Source organism: Mesocricetus auratus, unplaced genomic scaffold (assembly GCF_017639785.1).
Source record: "Mesocricetus auratus isolate SY011 unplaced genomic scaffold, BCM_Maur_2.0 Super-Scaffold_100006, whole genome shotgun sequence".
NCBI lineage: Eukaryota > Metazoa > Chordata > Mammalia > Rodentia > Cricetidae > Mesocricetus > Mesocricetus auratus.
The window spans coordinates 91,659,770-91,680,361 of NW_024429190.1; positions in this window are offsets into that span (position 1 = coordinate 91,659,770).

A 20,592-nucleotide genomic window follows, 5' to 3' on the forward strand; every position below is an offset into this window, starting at 1 on the left:
GTGCAGGGATTTCCTCAGGATGTGAGATAAGAATGGCTGTTTTAAAATGATTTTTAAGGATTTATTTATTATGTTTACAACATTCTGCCTCCATGTATGCTTACATGCCAGAAGAGAGCACCAGATCTCATTATAGATGGTTGTGAGCCACCAAGTGGTTGCTGGGAATTGAACTCAGGATCCCTGGAAGAACAGCCAGTGCTCTTAACCCCTGAGCCATCTCTCCAGCCCAAGAATGCTTAAATAATTGGAAAAAATTAAAACGAACAATATTTTATGGCCTGTGAAAATCACATTAAAATCAAATTTCAGTTCAGTTCAGACAATAAGGTTTTATTGTCATCAGTCACGCTCATCTGTTTATATATTATTTTTGGCTGCTTATGAAGTACAAGGCTAAGATATTTATTATCTGGCCCTTTTAAGAAAAAGTTTGCTGACTCCTGTTTTAAATTATGGTGCATATATTATGAATCATTTTGCTTTCTTTCTCTGCTTCATTGAGATCTACTCTTAGTGCTGTAGTCAGCTTTCCAGAACTGTGCTAAAATATCCAAGAGAGACAATGTAAGAGGAAGAAAGTGCTTTGGCTCCTGCTTTCAGACCATGGTCACTTAGATCTGTTGCTTTGGGCCTGGGTGGCACAGTACAAAATGGCAGGGAGAATGTGACAGAGGAGACTTGTTTAGCTCATGGCAGTCAGGCAACAAAGAGAGAGACAAGAGTGGACAGGATCCCAGGTACCCCTCCCCCACCACACACACGAAGACATACCTGCAATAACTTCACTTCCTTCCACTAAGCTCAATCTCTTGAAGGGTCTGCCTCCTTCCTGTAGTGCTGCAGACTAGGGGCCAAGTCTTTAATTCGTAGGACTCTGGGAGATATTTCCAAACCACAGGGCTTAGGAACGATTCTAACACCACAGTGCATGCTTCAGAGAAACCTAAGTAAATGCATTACATTTTATAATAATCTTTCCATCTTACTTTTGGATTGTAGCTCATTTCTAGTATTCACAAAGGGGGTTGTTCTTGTCCGGGGTTCTAATCAAATGCAAACAGACAGTGCCATAATTGTATAGACACTTCACTTAGTCATATGATCGCTTAGAACACAGGCAACTGCTTTGTATGTTTAGTCCTCTAATCAGTGAGGTCCTGGGGAATCAGGAAGTGCCATGTGTGTGTCTGTGTACTTCAGGATATCTGGAACAGTCAGTGCAGAATTACATTTTTTAATGGACTAAAGACTACAGGGTATACAGATTTCAGAGACCCACTTTAAGCTGTAGAGGACCCCTATGATGGAAAGCCTCAGGTTGGGAATCTTGCTGCCCTGGAATAGAATCCCAAAGTTACTGCTTCATACCAGTGGGACAAACAGGAAGCAAGCAGGCAGATGATATGAGAGTCAGAAGCAGTGTTGTTAACACGCTGAGATGGGGAAACTGAGAGTGGAAACAGGAGTCATATCTTGGAAGTAAGGTCTATGAAGCCGCAGCATGCAGTAGGAACCAGAGCCCCTCTCATTCACACCCGTGTTTTCCATAGGACTTCAGACTAGCCAGTAGTAACACCACATGGCGTTCTGAATAATCGAGGTAAAAGGTGTTTAGTATTTATCACTTACCCGCACCCCCATGTGTGTGCAGAAGTCAGAGCAAGACATTGGTTGTCTTTCTCTATGGCTGTCTGATTTACTGCCTTGATTCAAGGTCAGTTACTGTACCAGAAACTTATCATTATGGCTAGGTTGGCTGGCCATTGAGCTCTCAGGATTCACCTGCCTCCAACCCTCAACATTGGGGTCACAGACACATGGAGACTTGCCTGACTTTCTAGGTAGGTACTAGGGGTTTAAACTCAGATTCTTACCACTGAACCATGGCCCACGTCCTGGCATTTACACTATTTCAGTGGCGTTAAGTGCATTCACATTGTGAGTGTCAATACTATATATTCTGTACATACTAAACAGTGACCCTCCCTCTCATCTCCCCCAGCCCTTGGCACCTTCTAGTCTATTTCTTGTCCTTGCAAGTTTACTGGTGACTATAAGTGGAATAATGCAGTATTTGTATTCTTCTAAGTGCCATATTTCACTTAGTATCACACCTTCAAGGCTCATTCATGTTGTAGATGTATCAGAATGTCCTCTTTAGCTATCTATACAACAACCCATCTGATTCACACAGCTTATTTTAGTTACTCATTAGTCTGTTGATGGTCATTTGGGCAGCTTACATATCTTGGATAATGCTAATTTGAACATGGGTATGGATCTTTTGACACTTGTCATACTAATTCTTTAAACTTTTTTTCATGCAATGTGTTTGGATCATATTATCTCCCCTTCCCCAGCTTCTCCTACAGCCTCCCTGCATCTCTGTTTACCCAGCTTCATGTTCCTTGTCCTTCTATTTTCTCTCTCTAAAAAAACAAAAACATCAAAAATATTCATACACACACACACACATTCAAAAGCCAATAAGACAAAACAAAGCAAAAACATGAAAAAAAAACCCATGGAGTCTGTTCCTGGCCGTGAACCTACCCTACAGTCTGGTTGACATACAGTGACTCGTCATAGGAGGAAACTGATTTCCTTTTGCCAGTCCATACCAGTTAGGAATAGCTTCTTGGTTAGAGGTGGGGCTTTTTGTCCACTTCCTCCTCCAATTTGTCTTGACATGATTATTCTAATACCTCCAAAGTACACAGATTCTGGCCGCTTTGTTCTGAGTACATTTTAACTTCAGCTTCTCAGTCTCAGGGAGTACACTTCCCCTTTTTTCTCTCTCACTAGCCTCACAACACCTCTGTTATGTGCCCCCTGTTGCTTTAGGGTATGTCAGCTTGACTTGAGCTGTATATGTGAAGATGGAGTTTTATGTTCCACCTGGTCCTGCAGCCACTTAGTCCCAAATAAACACACAGAGACTTACATTAATTATAAACTGTTTGGCCAATGGCTCAGGCTTCTTATTTGACTAGTTCTCTCTTAATTGTTAACCATTTTTTATTAATTTATGTATTTCCACATGGTCTTGGCTTACTTGCAACTACATGGCATCCCTCTGGTGGCTCTTTCTCTGACTTCCTCTTCCAGCATTCTCCTAGTCTGGTAGCCCCACCTATACTTCGTGTCTGGCTACTGGCCAATCAAAATTTAATTCACCGACCAATAAGAGAAACATATTTTACAGCACACAGAGGGACATCCCCCATCATATATGTGTTCCCAGTAGCCTTGAGCTGATGGGACACAGAGATGACTTTGTGAAGCCATCTATGGCAGACACTAAGTAAGGCTCAGTGTCTTAGTTTGCAGTTTCTTGGGTCAAGTGTTTAGATGGTTTAGATTATGGAGAACATCTACATCAAACTACCACACCTATTATTTTTCATATATTTGTTAGTCACTCATAAGTATTTTCTTTTGAGAAACACCTGCTCAGATCATTTGTTCATTCAATAAATCAGATTACTTACTTGTGCGCTTTTTCTATTCTAGATATTTACCCCATTGGTGACTTGGTTGTTGCAGTCATTTTTCATTCTGATTGTTGTCTCTTCATCATCATGGTGGCTTTGTTTGCTCAAGAAGCTACTCAATTTGACACAATCCTGTTTGTGTAGCTTTGTTTTTGTTGCCTAGGCTAATGATGATGAAAAATCATTGCTTATATAAACATCCTGAAATGTTCCCTTATGAAATCACCATGGGAATGCAAATCAAAATCATGATGAGATATGATCAGAATGGTTACTCTCCCAAAATTGAAAAATCAGAGATGATGAAGGTGTGGAGGAAAAGGCCCCTTAGAACTGGTAGAAGAATAGCTCCCCATATTTTCCCTGGAGATTGTACCTGGGATCCAGCAAGCTAAGAAAGCCCTATACTACTATGTTGTCTCCATTACAAAACAGAGCAGATGTTCTTCTTTTTTGAGACAGGGTTTCTCTGTTGTTTTGGAGGCTGTCCTGGAACTTGCTCTGTAGACCAGGTTGGCCTCGAACTCACAGAGATCCGCCTGCCACAGCCTCCCGAGAGCTGGGATTAAAGGCATGCGCCACCAATGCCTGTAGATCAGATATTCTTTAAAAAATTAAAAGTAGACCAGCTGTATGATCCAGACATCCCACTTTGGGTATATGACAAAGGAATGATCAATATACCAGATACCTTCACACCATTTCCAAGAGCTAAGAAATGGAATCTAGTGAGTTATCTACCAGAGGTCATTTTATGAATTGAAACGAGACAGACACAGACAGATAGATAATGTGTGTTTTCACTTATAGGTACAGATATGCACAGTTAAAGCTGCCTAGGAAGCAGAAAAGTGATTATTAGAAGCTGGGAAGGGTAGGGAAGAAAGAATTATGAAGATTTGGATTATGGTCATCAAAATAAAACCTGGACACGTCAAATTCTACAGCATAGCAGGGTGGCCACAGTTTATAAAAACATACCCATTTAATGAATAGTTAGAAGAGAGACCATTTGAGGTTACAAGTATAAAGAGATGCCAAACGTCTAAGGCAGCAGTTCTCAACCTCCCTGATGCTGCTACCCTTTAATATAGTTCCTCATGTTGTGGTGAATTCCAACCACAAAATTATTTTTATTGCTGTAATTTACATAATTTCATAGCTTTAACTTTGATACTGTTATGTATTGTAATGTAAATATCTGATATTCAGGATATCTGATATACAACTCTTGTGAAAGGGTCATTCAATTCCCAAAGGGGTTGTGACCCACAGGTTGAGAACCACTGGCCTAAGAAGACAGAAATTCTAGCTATCTTGATTTGTATATGCCCCACAGAAAATGAATTTATCATACTGTAGCCCATAAATATGTTTAGCATGTCAATTAACATGAAATTTCAAAGAGACCCAATGTCTACTCTGCTCACGCTAAGCAACACTGTGGTTCTTTGTTGTGTTTGTGTCTATGTCTGTACTCATCTCAGAGCAACACTGGCTCTTCAGTGTGTTTGTATCTATGTCTATATTCATCTTCCAGGATGAACTCTGAGACTTGATGAGCTATAAACTCTTCTGCCAGGAAACTGCTAAATAAGGCTGGTGAGAAGGCAGAGCCAGGTCCTCTTCTGAAGTACACTTCCTTAGCAAGGGTGGAATTCCAGTATCAGAGGCAAGAGGTTACAAGAGTCACCTAGAAGGAAGGTGAAGGAGAAGATACCATGTCGATCCTGTGATGGGACCTTAACCCACTCCCCAGAGACACCTCCCCATCCTTGGACATCTTTTATTGTCCAAGTAGAAGAAGACAGGAGAGAATAGAAGGAAGGGTGATTTCTTAGGGTCTATCAACAAAATGTGAATTTAATGGCAGTATAAGAATGGATGAAGTCTCCAGGAAAAGGAAACAATTGGCATAAAGAAAGATCTGGGTGGCAGGAGTGTGTGTGTGTGTGTGTGTGTGTGTGTGTGTGTGTGTGTGCCTCAAATGGGGTTGTTAGCATTCTTGTTTCTTATTCCACTCTTATCATAAAAACTAAATACTTGCAGAGTCAATTTCTTCTAAAGGGACTATTTTGTTCAGATTCTGAGTCATGAGCCAAGGACCTTAGATAATTTTGCAAGCTTTTAGAGTTAACAGTAGTTTGGACCAATGACTTGGATATTGGCAAAACACTTAACCCCGTCTTGCCATGATTTGGTTCGCTCCTCATCAGTACCTCCTTTCACCACTGCTGTATGGACCTTCTATGTCCATCTCCTGGCAGCCCTCTGATTCTCACACCTTAATGAGTTTTTACATTTGCTCTATTCTGACTGGTTGAAATTCTTGCTTCTCACCTGGGCATTGTGACTCTGGGCAGTATGGTAAGCAAGAGAGTCCAATGTACCCAGTGCGTATATTGTTTTCAAATCCTTATTTCTACTGACAGCTGGCACTTGCATAGAACTAGAGGAATTTTTGGGGATAATTAAGCTTCTTTGTCTATTTTCAGTTTTTGAGGGTTTATGGCAAGCAAGGCACTTATGTCAAGTAAAACAAACAGAAGTATCAAACAATTCACAAGAGTAAGAACAATACTATTCTAATTAATAACTAAATTCCCCAAACCATCTGGAAGCTAGTAGACCAGAGTCTAGCTATGGCATAATGCTTTCTGAATCAGAGTTCTTCCCAAATCTTCCTAACAAAATACTATTCTATTAACAATTTTTGCAATTTAAAAGGTAAGGAGTCCCAGAGTGAGCTGGCCACCAGAAAACCGATGACTGCATTAGACCCTCTCTTAACTTTAAAGAATGTTTACAGACTCTGTTGAGGAGGACATGTAAAACCCTTTTAGGAACAGGATAACTTTTATTACGTAGTACATACAAAAGGAGGAAAGTTTCCTGTTAACATCATTCACCTGACACACATATAAGAACAGTAAGGCCCAGGCCCAAACTCTAGCTCATCTTGCCCCTAAAGACAAAGCATCAGTATTCACAATGGAGGTTTATGTCTCCCATTAGGTACTTCCATTATTGGTTTAAGGGAGGCACCATCTCTCCCAACAACTTTACAAGTCCCTGAACATCACTCAAAAGAACAATGATGACTCAAAGAGGAGAAAAAGAGATGCATTCAGACTCATCAGCATTTTTTCAAATCTCCGTTACTTCTTCAGTTGGAATCCTCCTATCCCGCTAAATATGTGGCTTGTCTTCTACAGGCATCTGAGAACGGCTGGGGACAAGCAGATCCAGGCACAGCAGTGTTAGCATTTGTTAGGGACCTTGTAGGAAGGAAGAGGAAGCTAGCAAACAAAAAAAACAAACAATTAAATAAGTAAAAATAAAGAATTAAGTAAAAAATAAATAAACAAGTAAGTAGAAAGAGGGACTTTTGAGCTGGACTTGGTGAGCTGGAAGCCCACAAGATGATTGCTTGGTCAAGCTCAGTCTGGCAATACAGAAGAGCAAACCTAGCTTGGCCAACTTGGCAAGGTACTGTTTGTAGCACAGTGGTAGAGTGCTTGCTTTCTATGTGTGAAAGCCTGGGTTCAATATTCGGCACCACAAAATTAAGACAGGAAGGGAGTCAATTGAAGAGGGCTCATCTCTAAAGGTGGGGTTCAGAGAGCCACAGTAGAGAAGGTAGTGCTCTTGCTTTGTAGGTCCCCAGCCTTACTCTCCTAGGCCAGAAAGAGAAGATGGGAGCAGAGATGTACTCACAATGGGCTACTCTTGAAGAGAGGGGTGGCTTCTAGGGACAATACCAGTTTAAGGCAACTGTGATGGTTTGAACAATAATGGTCGCATAGGTGCATATGTCTGAATGCTTGATCCTAGTCAGTAGAACTATTTGGAAAGAATTTGGAAATGTGTTCTTGTTGGAGAAGGCATGTGTAGCATGAATTCTAATTGGTCTTAATAATAAAAACCCAAAGTCAGATATTTGGGGTGAAAGCTGAAAGGTCAGAGAAGCAGAGCAGCCAATCGTTAGAGTTCTTACGTCTACGAAATCTTCACACTGCAGAGAGACCGAGCTTCTTTCTCCTCCCACCTGTATTCCTCTCCTTTCACAGCTATTTCACTTCCTCTCTGTCTGTATAGACCTTCAGACCTCTATGGTTAGCTAGTGACTAGCTGCACCCTTGATCATCACACAAGGTTTATTTGTTAGAGTACAAACAAGATATCACCATAAATGTGTCAATGGACATGGGATCTGAGGTTTCAAAGCCAATGCTAGGATCTCCCTCCCTCCCTCCCTCCCTCCCTCCCTCCCTCCCTCCCTCCCTCCCTCCCTCCCTCCCTCCCTCCCTCCCTCCCTCCCTCCCTCCATATCCCTCCCTCCATATCCCTCCCTCCATATCCCTCTCTCCCTTCCTCCATATCCCTCCCTCCCTCCCTATCCCTCTCCCTCCTTCACTTCCTCCTTCTCCTCCCTTACTCCTTCCTTCTCTTCTCCCCCACCCTCTCTCATACATATACACACTCTGTCTCTATGCCTCTTGCCTTTGGATCAGGGTAGAAGCTCCTAACTACTGCTCCAGCACCATGCTTGCCGGTTTACCTGTCTGCCTTTAGGCTCCTCACCCTGATGGTCATTGACTAACCCTCTGAAATGGGAAACAAGACTCCACATAAGTGATGTCTTCTATAACTTGCCTTGGTCATGATTTCTCTTCACAGCAACAGAACAGGAACTAAGACCGCAAACTTGCAGGAATCAACTAGGGTACTAAACATATTTGGACCCACCACTTCCCATTGCTAACTTTTGATGGGCTTCTTATTGGGTGAACTAGGTTAAAGAAAGCAAGTTTGGGCCTCTTGGTATAATCGGCACAGGTCTGCCTTCCAAGGAGGGTAGAGATTACAAATATAATGTTCAAGTTAGTTCTGTGGTATTTCTTTCTATAAAGGAGAAACCTTGCCCAATATCATACCAAATAAACTTAGCCTTCAGTCACCAAAGGCATGGGGATTTCTCCTCACTAACTTAGGCCAGTGGCGTCTTATGATTTACCTCGATTCTGATACCATCTATCTGAGTTTAGAGTTATGTCCCATTGGATGAGGCTCCACAGGTTGGCCCTCCTTTCAAATGCCTGTCACTAGCTGCAGGCATGTTTCTGACTGGATGTATATCAGTATTCCCACAGCTCCTCCTCCTGTTTGATTAAGTTTCCTAGGACACTTAACAAAACTCAGAAACACATCTACATACTCATTATGAAGGGCACAGATGAACAGCCCCAAGAAAGAGGGGTGTTGTAGATCAAGTTCCTGGGGAAGGCCACTCAGCTCCTAGACATACTCTTTGGATGTGTGACTTCCCAGACATTCCTACATGTTTACCAATCCAGAAGTCCTCTTAAGATTGTCCTTTTGGGGGTGTGTGTGGAAGTTTGAGTGTGTGTGTGTGTTCCGATCATCAAACATTATTGGTCCACTCAACTTTCACCACTGTCCCTTTCCCAAAGGTTGAAGACACGGCTGCACATTCAAACTCTAATCTAATCCTCTCCTGACTGTCATTCTAGAGGAACCCATAGAATGATAACAATACTCTAATCACCCTGGAACTTACAAACGTTCATGTCAAGGACTCATATTAAAAACTAGATATTAAAACAAAAGAATCACATACTATCTTGATCTATAAGGATTTAGAAACTACATATATATATATATATATGTCCATTGTATATCCATTATTTCACTATTCTGTAAGTCTTCCCAGATATTTGGAGAATGCTTCTCCAGCTCCCAAGGGTCCTTTCTGGCTTTCCAGTCCTATGCATCTTTCATATGCTTCTCTACCTTTCCTTAAGGCCAGAGTCATATTTCAGTAACTAGGATCAGGCTTTCAAAGTTGGCTGTGGTTTGTAGTGCCCTCACCACAGTGTAGACCTCCCCTTTCCCTCTGGGTGAGAAAGACAACACAGCAGCAATCATTGAAGGCCACCACGGCAGCTTGCCCATCCTTTATCCACCCATGCTCCTTGGATGTGCTGCTCTTAACAAATTTCCCAGAACCCAGTTGCTTTCATTTTTTGAATAGTTTCTAATGATGGGTTGACTCCACACATTCCCAACCTCTCTGTTCTCTCATGGTCTAGAGTCTCCCTGTTTTGGAGTTCCCTAGGGATGTGCAACAGCAGGAGAGAGAATTCATCAGAATGAGAGGTCTACATCTCCCCCTTTTGCAATAGGATCTAGATTTCAGTTTTTTAAAAGATGGCATAATTACCTTGTTCACTTCAATTTCCTTTTCTTTCACGATTTGGAGGGGTCCTCTCTAGTCCAAGGGCTTCAGGGAGCAAGGCTGAACTGTGCTGGTCTAATCTTTGTCTTCCAATTTGTTCACTTAAGCTTGGACTGCAATCTTTGGATTTACACCTGAACTGCATTGGTAACTGTGGGACAGGCTGATAAGCACCTGGGGAGTTATTTCCATTTGGGGATGTGGTTGAAATTTTTATGGTAAAAGCAAGGTAGAGATTTTGTTTTCCAAAATGCAGATAACTGGCATTGATTCTCAGGTTCCTTTGTGAAAACAGCCCCAAAGGGTGATTTGTGTTTAGAATTCTGAAAGGGGTAAGGTGCCAGGGGCAACAAATAATCTATGTGTGTATGTCAGTGTGTGCCTCTGTGTCTCTGTCTCCGTTTCTGTCTCTCTCTCTGTGAGTCTGTCTCTCTGTCTGTCTGTCTCTCTCTCTCTCTCTCTGTGTGTATGTCAGTGTGTGCCTCTGTGTCTCTGTCTCCGTTTCTGTCTCTCTCTCTGTGAGTCTGTCTCTCTGTGTGTCTGTGTGTCTGTGTGTCTGTGTGTCTGTCTGTCTCTCTCTCTCTCTCTGTGTGTATGTCAGTGTGTGCCTCTGTGTCTCTGTCTCCGTTTCTGTCTCTCTCTCTGTGAGTCTGTCTCTCTGTGTCTCTGTCTCCGTTTCTGTCTCTCTCTCTGTGAGTCTGTGTGTCTGTGTGTCTGTGTGTCTGTCTGTCTCTCTCTCTCTCTGTGTGTATGTCAGTGTGTGCCTCTGTGTCTCTGTCTCCGTTTCTGTCTCTCTCTCTGTGAGTCTGTGTGTCTGTGTGTCTGTGCTGTCTGTCTGTCTCTCTCTCTCTCTCTCTCTCTGTGTGTATGTCAGTGTGTGCCTCTGTGTCTCTGTCTCCGTTTCTGTCTCTCTCTCTGTGTGTCTGTGTGTCTGTGTGTCTGTGTGTCTGTCTGTCTGTCTGTCTGTCTGTCTGTCTGCTCTCTCTCTCTCTCTCTGTGTGTGTGTGTGTGTGTGTGTGTGTGAATACGTTCCTCTGCATCTCCTTCTCTGTCTTTCTCTGTCTCTCTCCATGGGTGGGTGGGTGGTACCTCTGTTTGTGTGTGCTTATGAGAGTGCTGTGTTGCTTCTTCACTCTAACATGGGAGAGGGAATTGTCCTCAGCTTTGCTCTTTCTCAGAAGCATAGGATTCAAAATCTTCTGGTTGCTGGGGTGAGTCCTTCAGAGCTCTCCTGGGAACGCTCACCTGTCAGGGGCGTACAAGCTTGTTTCATCCTGCCTTCCACTTACTAGCTGCTGAAGAGAAGGGAGCTGCTGCGGCCAATTGCTGGTGTCCTTTGGGTATTTTATGTGGATTCTAGATACCGAGGCTTCTTTTCTTTTCCCCAGGGGTTGGGAAGCTATATTCCTGCAGCTATTCAGAGCTTCCACAGGTATTGTCCCTTCTCTAGAGACAGTGTCCACTGAGCAGAGACTCCATTGTATCCTTTGGCTTAAGGAACAACATGAATGTTTTTGCCTTTGATGCAAGTGACCAGGACTTGTAAGACCAGAAAGACTGTAAAGCTGGGTTGGAAGCCCCTGCCCTTTGTCTTTGTCCTCTGCGTTTGAGTCTGCATACTACATGTTGCTTCAGTTTTACATTCTATAGACCCCAGGTACTGTCTGGCCAGGGTCTATTCACTTCTTTGTTGGATGTTTCCTGCAACATTGTAAACTTCCTCCCCTGTGCTGGGTGGTGGGAACACATGTACTTTACAAACAGTTTTGTTGTAGTCATGTCCAATCTTTATTTAGTTTAATTCGTACACACAGGATTGAATTAATTATCACCAAAAAAGTTTCCACCAAATTGTGCTGTACTTAAAATGCCTAAAACACTTGGAGCCAGACTCTAGCAGTTTGATCCAACACTGGCTACTAAGTCTTGTTGAATGAAACTGCCTTCTTGCCTCCCACAGATCATCACTCTTCTGGCTGTGGAGGTCACAGAGTCCCCACAGCTTTTGTCATATATTTGGTTGCAGCAACAAGACAAATAAGTAATGACCCGCACTTCTGTATAGATGCCTCTGCAGCCCTCTTGATGTTCCTATGAGTCCCTGTTCTTCTCATCTCCTGCGACTTGAGCTCTGGTCGGAGAGTCATGTGATCAGGTCTAGAGGTGTGTAAAAGGGAATGTTGTGAAGCCAAAGGAGTTTGAGCTTAATGAAGACGGTGCCAGAGATAAGCTAGAGAGAGCCAGAAGCCAGGGCAGAGAGCTACAGAGGGAATTTCAGTCACTCTGCCTCACGGTACAACCCAGGTGAGGAGACTGGTCTTGTACCCTTCCTGACCTTAAGCCTTTAGTGACAAAATTAATGGCCATCTGCTTGATTTTCAAATACACGCTTCTATACCAGCCTCTGCTTTTAATGCCCTGGATGCAGAAGTCCAGAGACAACAGCAGAGAAGAGCTCCAGTGTCTCTTAAATTCTAAGCTTTTTCATTTAAGAGACACCAAAGCAAAGGGGAATAGCCAGTTTTGAAGTTCTACATTGAAGGTACACTAACCCACTTGAGCATGTGGCCTGGAAGGCCTTGCCCTTCTCCCCATTCCCCCTGCCTTGGTAAAAACTGTTGGATTACATTCCTGAAGCTAGCCACCAAGGTCTATTCCTTATTCGGCCACTTCTTCCTCCTGAGGCTGACTACCAAAGTCCAGCAATCAGAGTCTCCCTTTGGTCCACCTAATTAACATGCCCGATGAAAATTAAACACCTCATCCTAACACAGGGTTTGCCCTCTACCTTTATAAACCACCATTTGACTATGTGCCACGACTGTCTCCTGTCTATCCAGAGGCAGTCCTTTGTCCCTTTATCCCTGCCCCTTTCCCTTGTCCCCTCCCCTTTCTCTCTCGTCCACTGTCTCCTTTACCACCACACCCTAGCCCATTCTAACACAGATGTCCCCATTGCCTCTTCTTAAGAATGACTCCTGCAATGTCATTTGCTGCTGATTTTCAGAAAGCAGCCACTTTAACTTTTCTTCCCACTCAATAAAGGATCTCTGTGAAAGCAGGCGTTTGGGGGTGGTTTTGCCTCATTTGGAGTCTGGGAGGGAGAAGCTTCTGTCCTAAACAATCCCCCTCACTGGTGCTAAAACCTGAGACTGGCCAACAACCCCCTTATCCTTTTTCATGTGTTCTAGTCCTCCTGGTGCCTGATTCCCTCATGCAACACCGGTTGATTGGTAAGTCCCCTGACTTTGCTGTCCTAAACAGTCCCCTGGTTTTTGTGTGACAGTCACTGAGTGTTCATGTCCCTGCTTTGTCCTGTGGGATTGGAGAGACTGCACCCCACCATGACCTTCACTGGTTACGGTGGACTCCCATACTAGTTAGGCACATTCTATCCAGTGTGGTTTGGTAGGAGGCTTCCCCCTTTACTTTTGGTGGCTGTACTGCTGGGATCACGTGTCTGCTCTGCACTGTCTGTGAAATCTTGTCGATAGGCCCCAGATTCACGGACTCACTGGGGTCTGAACCTACTGGGGTCACTCTCTTGATGATGGAACTTGGGTGACGATACCCTTCCTCCCAGAGATTGTATTCAGGGCCACTCAAGATACAGGTAACACCTTGCCTCTTTTCCTTTGGCCCACTGATCATCCATCATTGGTGATGGGTTCCACCTGGCCTCTTCCATTTGGACTGACTGGACTTTGGACTGTATCCTCCAGAATCTCTAATGGCTGAAAGTATCCGGCATCAAATGTCCTGAACTCATTCACTATAGTACCCAATTTTGGCCTCTATACTCATTAGATGATCTGTTTAAGTGACCACCTAATGGCTCTTTGGATCCTAACGTTATTCAGGATCGTTACAACTCCCGTGAGTGCATGGGTAAATGGAAAGAGATCATTTATGTCGCCACTTTCCCTCCTGTCTGTTCCAAGCCCTCCCTGTAACTCCTATGCCCTCTGAACTTTTCCAAACTCCACTGTAAACCTTTGCACCCTTTCCGGTCCTATTTACCCTCTGTGCACTGCAGGAATCCCGAGTGCCAGGCACTCAGTGCCCACCAGCTGATGCAAGCAGTCCTCAGCTTCTCATTGTCAGTTGCCTTCTCAACAGTCTTCCTCGTCTGCTACTCTCCGCACTCCGGCATCCACCTGGACTTCACCTAGGCCAGGCAGACCAGTCTCCCCTGCTTCCTCTTCTCAGTCTAGCCCATGGTGCCGCCTAACCTGGTACAAGCGCACAGTTTCCTAGGCCATGCCCTTCAGGCCTGAATTTCAGCAGCTGCTACAGTGCCCTCTGCCCACCGGTGTCGAACCCTGACCCCCTTCCTTCCAGCCCACCTGAGTACACTTGTGCTCATGCATAGCCCATCAGCCACTCCCCTCCCTCCAGAAACTGGTTCCATTAGGACCAAGTCTGGACCTCAGCAAATCCCTTAGGGCCTCTGGACTCCGCGATGCCCCTCGGATTCCTTAGCTTCCTCCTGGAGGAACTACAGGTTCCCTAGGCATGTATAGGGTGACCGAGACCCCCCCACCTCCTCCCCTGCCTCTCTTCTGTACTTGTTCCAGGTATACCATTCCAATAGCCCCTCCCTCACTCCAAACTCCCTCCTTTCAGCCCAACACTGCTCCCCTTCCCTTCCTGAAGCCAAATTCTTCACTGCTGATAACCAGTAAACTACTGCACAGTTTACAACCCTGTGATAACACCTCCCTACACCAAGGTTCCTGCTGTTGACACTTCCCCACAGTAACCTTTTCCTGTCCTGAGACTGCCTACAGTATAAACTGTTAAATATAATTAAAACATACAAGTTAATATCAGTTACCTCATAATCACATTCTTTATGTTCATAACTATACTTAAAATCATGATTAATTACAGAAATAAACTTCATTTAGCCACACACACACACACACACACAAATATAAAGACCTCTTTATATATGTATATATTCAAAGTTAAGCCCTTGAGACAAATAGCTATGGTTTGTCTAATCCAGGTACACTTAATAGACAATGTTCCTTAAACTCTTCAGAGATTTGCTAAATATGACATTTAAATGTTTAATTAAAAAATTATAATAGAGACATATGTGAGCTCCTGGCAGCACCCCTAATGTCCTCCAAAGAAGATGGATGGGCCCAGAAGGACTCCACCTGGAACTGGCTTTAAATGTGATAACACTAACCACTGGGTAAGCATCTGCCCTTCACCTCAACTGCTACCAACACCTTGTCCAAACTGTGGACAAGCAGGACAGTGGGGAACTGATTGCCCTGCTTTGCCTAGACAGGGAAGTTTGGTTCCCCCACTCCCAAGTTCCTACTCCATAGGAAAGTTTGTTAGATCTTCTGAGCCTGGTAGCCAAAGACCGATGCTGCCCTGGGGCCTCTGTCCCCAATGACCATGGAGGAACCTAGGATGACTGTCCACATAGCCAGGAGTCTCTGCCATTTTAATTGACACAGAAATCATTTAAGTTATTCTTCCTACAAAAATTTATCCTTCACAGATCTCTGATGACATTGACGATGAACTGTAGCTTTACCAACAACAAACACTCAGTCAATTTCATGTGTACTGTTTGTCTTGCCAACAGGCTTCACACTAATGAAGATTTAAAGTTTCTAAAGGCTATACAAAACCAGACAAGTAAGTTATGTAGGTCAAGGGAAATGAACGATACAAGATGTGCAGGTCTAAGATAGGTCTAAAGTTATGACAATTTGTGTGTTAAGGTTTGAAAATATAAAAGTTTAAGTAAGTCATGAAGGTTTGAGTAAATGATTTATGGGTCTGAGAAAGTAATTTAAGGCGTAAAGTTTGTGTAAGACCTGAGATATAAAAGCTTAAGTTGTGGTAAAAGATTAATTTAAGGTATATGGAAAGGTGTTACAGACTTCTTTCCTTGTCTTTATGCTACTGTTGGGGGTCCCACTAACCCTTACCCATATTCAGAATACACAGCCAGTCCTGTGGATCCCTCCAGACTTCTCTCTTAACTTGTTCCTTGCAAGGTTCTTTTTCTTCTCATTCCCTCATGTCCTATTCTTTCACTAGGAAATAGGAAAGAATGCCTCTCCACAACTGACATAAAATTTGTCTTTTCTTCTGACAACAGTTTCCAGGACACTCTTGTGTCCTTTCTCTTCCCTTCCTCAACCTCTATTTGCACACTCTGTCACTCTCCAAAATCCAACCCCTCCCCTTTTTGGTCCTCTTTAGTCATCCCATCGTATGGATTACCACCTCTCCTTCCCTTGCTGAACACCATGAACCCCTCCCCACTAAATTCAATGACACTTCTGCCTATGATGGGGATGTCCTTCTGTATACGTGTTTCTCTTATTGGTGGATGAATGAAACACTGTTTGGTCAGTATCCAACAGAGGCAGGAAGACAGGTGGGACTAGGAGATGAGGAGAATTCTGGGAAACGTAGGCAGAGAGAGACTGTGGGAGGAGGACGCCATGGAGGGCTTGGGAGGATAGGATGCACCAAGCGTTCTCTGGTAGGATAAGGCCATATAGAAGTACATAGATAGGGGGTGGAGAAATGGCTCAGAGGTTAAGAGCATGGACTGCTCTCCCAGAGGTCCTGAGTTCAATTCCCAGAAACCATTACAGATGACTGACTCAGAAGTACATAGATTAGTAGTTATGGGTTAATAATTGAGACAGAGCTATCCAATAAGAAGCCCTAACAATCATACAACAGTTTAATAATTAATATAGCATCAGTGTGTTTATTTGTGGCAAGTGGCTATGGGACCAACATGGCTGAAAAGAACTGCCAGCAACATGCCTACACGTCCAAACCCCAATACTCCCTACCCTTAACCAGCCTCTGCTTGGGTCTCAAACCCATAATTTTTTGCTGCACAATACTCTCATACTGACAAAAACAAAACCTAATGGAGCTTTTCACTTGGTACGGGACCTATACTCCATTAATGCTGCTGCTATCACTCTTCATCTTGTCATCCCTAACCCTTATACTATCCTATCCCAGGCAACACTACTCACTTTTCAATCTAGACCGCATTCTCAAGGTCTTTTCACCTTTACTTGGACAGACCCCAACACTGAACAATCCTGACAACTGACCTGCACTGTCCTTCCCCAGGGATTCATAGACAGTCCCCGCCGTTTTGTCCAGACGCTACAGACCTGTCCTGCCTTCTCCCTTTTCCTCCTGCCTGCTTCAGTATGTAGATAACTTTACAATCCTTTCCTCTCTGATAGCTAAGCTAACACTACCTCACTCCTCAATTTCCTCAGTTTCAGAAGTTACCAACTCTCATTTTTCAAAGCTCAAAACTCTCCTCTCCCCAAGTCACCTTTTACTTTTTGACTCTTTGCTGTTTTGGAGGGTATGCCATCCAGCTCCCAAATCTCTCTCTCTCTCTCTCTCTCTCTCTCTCTCTCTCTCTCTCTCTCTCTCTCTCTCTCTCTCTCTCTCTCTCTCTCTCTCTCTCTCCCCCTCTCTCTCTCTCTCTCTGTCTCTCTCTCTCTCTCTCTCCCATGGTGCCCTTTCCTTGCTTCCTGATCCCTCTTTTTCTCCTATTTATTCTTGCTGCTTGCCAGCCCCTCCTATCCTTTCTCCTGCCTTGCTATTGGCTGTTCAGCTTTTTATTAGACAAATCAGGTGTTTTATTTTTTGGTTGTGAGCCTAGCCTTTAACGGCTGAGCCATCTCTCCAGCCCAACAAATCAGGTGTTTTAGACAGGCAAAGGAACACAGCTTCACAGAGTTAAACAAATGCAACATAAAAGAATGCACCACATTTTTGCATCATTAAAACAAATGTTTCACAGCATAAACAAATGTAACACATCTTAAAATGATATTCTATAACAGTCATCTATCTAGGATTCTCTCTTATATTAGCCTTTAACAGCTGAGCCATCTCTCCAGCCCCTAGGATTCTCTCTTATGCCAACCCACCAAAACCTCACTTTAGGCCACCATGTTCATCTACACGCCATATCTCTGCCCCAGATCCTCTACACCCTGTCCCAAACTCCCAAAGACTTCCTACCCCATCCCTCTCATACACAAGAGTGTCCTCTAGCTACTTCTGCTGACACTTTTCATATGGATGACATCTCCTTCCTACCAGACAACCACATCAGACTGATCCCTTAATGATCAATATTCATCCTCACCCCCAGCTCCTGTCCCCTCAAAATCACCTGTTCCTCACAAATCTCATCATTTTTCACACTTATACTTTTCCTCTGCTCAAATGATTGCCAAACATTCACTGCCAACTGACTCCCCTAAATTCATTAACTGTCCAGATGTCCTCAGACATCTAACACTCTAAACAAATCCCATACTCCCAATTGCAAGACATAACTAAACCCAAGCCATCTACTCTCTGACACATGCAAACTCTCCCAGCTAAACTCTCACTTGGGATAACGTCATCCAACAAACTCTTCTCAACTTGAGTGACTTTCTTTTCACCTCTTTTCAGAGCCCTCTGTTAACCACAGTTCCTCTTGCCACTGATACCCCAGTTGCCGACATCCTACCCCCACTACTGACTACTTGTCCCCTTGACCATTGAAGTCCCCTTTTTGGGAACTAAAGACAAGTTTTCTCAAGTTTTCAACAGCAACCCTTCAAACCTGTTACAGACTGTCTCTCTCATCATTTGCCAAGAGCCTCTCTCCAATCATTAGTGTTCCTAAAATATTCCAATTTCATGACCTACCTGAACACCCAAAGATACACTGTTTTGATACAACAAAAGTCTCTCAAATTGTATTCTCCTCTATACAACCAGACCCTGCTATCAGATAGCAGATGTTTCCCAATTAACCTTATATAGCCAATCTAAATCATCCTGGCTTCTCTCAAGAACTCTCAAATAAACTCCAGATAAATACTCCTGCAAACCAATGCTTAAATTGTCCTGCCCATTGCCTATAATTAAGGGTGGGGCCTCGACCATTTTCCCCGGCCCTCTCCCCATTTCCCTGGGATCTCTCTCCTTTCCCTGGTATTGGGACTCCTCTTCCCAACTGCAAGGACCATGAACCTAACAGTTTCAAATATATATTTAGAAATGTCTAAACTCTTTAAGTTCACCCTGGTCCTTAAGTCTATGTATTCCAACAGATTTCAAATCAATTAGAGATTGCTCCAACAACTCCAGCCACTCCAGCTGTTTCCTTAGGATCTACATCCTGGTCCAGCCTCACAGACTGCACTTCACTAGCCTCAGATGGTCCCACAGAACCAGGTCATCTGGACACAGCCTGCTCTTCCCTTCCTTGACCAACAACCCAGCTTCCTTGGGTCCCTTAACAACTATTCCCCAATGTCAGCAGGAAGCACCCAGAGAGAATGACGCCCACTTACCCAACACCCAGCCACCTGAGAATAAAGTAAAAAGGTGGCACTGAAGGGACACTAGCCCACTTGAACATGTGGCTCTGGCAGCCCTACTTTTCTCCACCATCCCACCCCCTTGCTAAAAACCATTACATCTCATTCCTAAAGGTAGCCACCAAGGTCTATTCCCATATTTGGCCACTTCCTCCTTCTAAGGCAGACTACCAAAGTCCAGCTATCAGAAGCTCCCTTTGGTTTACCCAATTAACTTGTCCAATTAAAACTGAACACCTCAGTCTAACAAGGGGTTTCTTCCTTTACCTTTATAAATCACCATTTGCCCATATGCCACATCTCTATACAGAGGCAGACATTTGTCCTTCTTGGACAAATATACCTGTCCCTTTTCCCTTGTCCCCTTCTCCTTCTCCCTCATCCCCTATTTCCTTTACAACTGCACCCTAGCCCACTCTAACCTTTTTCTCCCCTTTTCTCTTCTTAAGAATGACACCTGCTGGCCTTGTGATGCAACATGTTGACTCCAAGAATGACTCCTGCAAGGTCATTTGCTGCTGTTTTTCTGCCTGAGTCAGAAAGCAGTCACTTTAACTTTTCTTCCCACTTAATAAAGGATCTCTGTGAAAACAGGTGTTTGTGTGTGGTTTGTGCCTGATCCGGGTCTGGAAAGGAGCCGCTGCTGTCAGGGAGTCCCTTTCACAATACTCTCTGTAGATATTCTACATAATATAACCATTATGCTACGTCACAGGTGAGGAAACAAAGATTTTCTGGGGCCACTCAGTTGCTAAGAGAAGATTCCAGTATGTGAGCATAGACTGTATAGCTGCCCAGCACCATGTTTCTCCCTTTGTGGTCACAGGACATTTTACCTGCCGGTCACGTTCTGGTGTCTGCTCAGAGCATATGTGAAATACAGCTCATCTCCAGTGTGGCCATGAGGCATCAATCTTAGTTCTTTTGTGTCTTTCTGGTTTGGATGTGAGAGAAGACACACATTCATCAGGGTCGACTTAGACCAGGATTAAGTGAACTGACTGTAAGCCTTGGGTTTACAGCTGTAGGGGGCTCTAACCTTGGCAGTAAGGGGGCTCATAAATGAAACCATGGTATCCATAACTTTCAGATGCTGTGATTTACATCCCTGTGTAAATTAGAACCCTTTTCCTTCACTATGAATAAGCAGCAATCTGTTGAGGACATGAACCTACTGGGTGGAAATCAATGTGATGATAAGGGCTACCTGTCTATTTACTATGTGTGGGACACCACTCATATGCTTTCATGTCACAGCGAAGTACATGTTGGTTTTTCTGTTTTAAATACATACAGTTAAAGGTTTGGGACCTTTTTGAGAAGATCTCATAGCTAGTGAGCAGAAACATTGACACTTAAGCCTTTGGATTTGACACCCAAGTCTGTGAACTTCCACCTAGGGTTGTTTTTGTTTTTGTTTATTTTT